This window comes from Peromyscus californicus, unplaced genomic scaffold (assembly GCF_007827085.1).
Source record: "Peromyscus californicus insignis strain IS unplaced genomic scaffold, ASM782708v3 Scaffold_3__1_contigs__length_106647218, whole genome shotgun sequence".
NCBI lineage: Eukaryota > Metazoa > Chordata > Mammalia > Rodentia > Cricetidae > Peromyscus > Peromyscus californicus.
The window spans coordinates 96,749,479-96,751,878 of NW_026294551.1; positions in this window are offsets into that span (position 1 = coordinate 96,749,479).

Consider the following 2,400-nt stretch of genomic DNA (forward strand, 5'->3'; position numbering starts at 1 on the left):
TTTATTATTTATTGATGGATTGTGCGTACATGTACATATGTATATAGGGGTACATGCATTTGTGTTAGTGAGTGTGTATGTGTGTAGGCCAGAAGGCAACCTTAGATATCATTTCTCAGATGCTGTCCACTGTTTTTTTTTTTTCTTTTACTCTTTTGGCTCTTTGCTCTTTGGGGGCCTGCCACACAGCTCCCAAATAAATACATGAAGTCTGATTCTTACTTATGAATGCCTGGCCTTAGCGTGGCTTGTTTCTAGACATTTTCCCTTAACTTAAATTATCCTGTTTACCTTATGCCTCTGGGCTTTTATCTTTCTCTATTTCTGTATACCTTTCTTTATTTCTTACTCCTTGGCATGCTGGGTAGCTGGGTGGCTGGCCTCTGGAATCCTCCTCTCCTTCTCCTTTTGCTCCTCTATCATCTCTTCCCAGATTTCTCCTCCTACTTATTCTCTCTGTCTACCAGCCCTGCCTATCCTTTCTCCTGCCTGGCTATTGGCCATTCAGCTCTTTATTAGACCAATCAGGTGTTTTAGACAGGCAAAGTAACACAGCTTCACAGAGTTAAACAAATACAGCATAAAAGAATGCAACACATCTTTGCACCATTAAACAATGTTCCACAACATAAACAAATGTAACACATCTTAAATTAATATTCCACAACAGCCCATCTTGTTTTCTTGAGACAGGGTCTCACTGGGTCATTGGACTAGCTGGCCGGCGAGCTCCATGGATCTGCCCGTCTGCACTTCCCAGCATTGGGATTAAAACACATGCCAACATACCTAGATTAATTTTTTAAAATGAGACAATCAAACTCAGGTCCTCATTGATTACATGGCAAGCATTTTCTCCACTGAGCTATCTCCCTAGCCCAGACTTGGACATCAGATCCTCTGGGAGGAAGCTCTGTGTGTGCATGACTAGTGAAAAAGTGTGGGTGGCCGCCCGAGGGCCTGCACCTCTAGAGATGGGCAAAGCGGAGGCATGCCCTTTCCTCCCAGGTGATGAAGCTTTGCACTACCACAGTGGTAAGTTCATTAGCAAGCCTTTTCTCAGCTGCCTTCCCTTCTCCAGCCCCGCCTGACCCCTAACCATCACCACACTCCCCAAACTGCCTAAGAACCAACGCTTTTACCTTTGAATCCTATCCGGATGGATCTGCTTTTGGGGGAACACGAGCTCTCATTGGAGTGATATTGTGTCTTCCTTCAAATGTTCGTCATTCCTCACAGTCCCTGTCACTTTCCTTGCTGTTACTTACTTTTGATGTATTTATTCTACACAGAGATGGTGAGGTGTCTGGGGTGAGGGACAGGAGCGGGACCTACATCCGTGTTCCTCAGACACTTGCTCTTTCAGCCCTTAGCCAGGACACTCCTGTCTTAGCTGGCAGTTAAAGGACCCCTTGCTGCAGCCCTTTCCCTGCCCCTACTGTCAATCTGGTCACACTATGCAGAGGCCCAGGAGGGCTCACTGGGGAGCTAAGCCCGTGGCTCAGGAAACACATCTTTCTTACAGTGCCAGGTAACTGGTAACCTCCTACTTCCCTTTAATTGTCTTAGATGAAAATATTTGACAATATGGGTGGTAAATGACAGTCAGTAATAACCCCTCGACACCGCTGAGGTCTTGGCAGTATGGACAGTCATGGAGAGTTCCAGGGTGAGGAGACTTCTGTAGGACACTGCCATGGAATTATGGTGTGAGACTGGCCACCTGTTTGGGTTACACAATGCTTCTGGCAATCCTCTGGGTGTCGCTCAGGAGTTTTTCAGGGAGAATTTACACAGTGGGAAGAAAATGACCCTGAATGTGGGTGACACCACCCCACAGGCTGGGGCTGTGGAACTGAATAAAAAGGGGAAGTGGAGAAGCCAGCTGAAGGCCAGCATTTCCTCAAGATGTCAGGAGCAAGTCCAGCCTGCTGCCCCCCACCTTCCCACCGTGAGTGACTGCAGCTTCAAACCAAGAGCCCCGAAGTTGCTGTTTGTCAGGTGATTTGTCGTTATAGGAGAAAGAGGAGAGAGCCCGAGGTCAGCTATAGACTTTCCTTAAAATAATGTATCACTATTTTCTCACAGTTGCTACAAACACACTCCCCCAAGCAACAGTTAATGATGGAGGGTTAGGACCTGAGGGAGAAAGGCCGATAAGGAACGTCACTGCTCATTTTTCTGTAAACCACTTTGAACATAGTCTGTTTCCTGGGCATGGTGGTGTCTGTCTGTAATCCCAACACTAGAAGCTGAGACAGGAGGATTGTGAAGTCAAGGGTATCCTGGGAGATCCTGTTTCTATATATATATAAGCTGGGTGTGGTGGCACACACCTTTACTCCCTGAACTTAGGAGGCAGAGGCAGGTAGATCTCTGAGTTTGAGCCTAGCCTGGTCT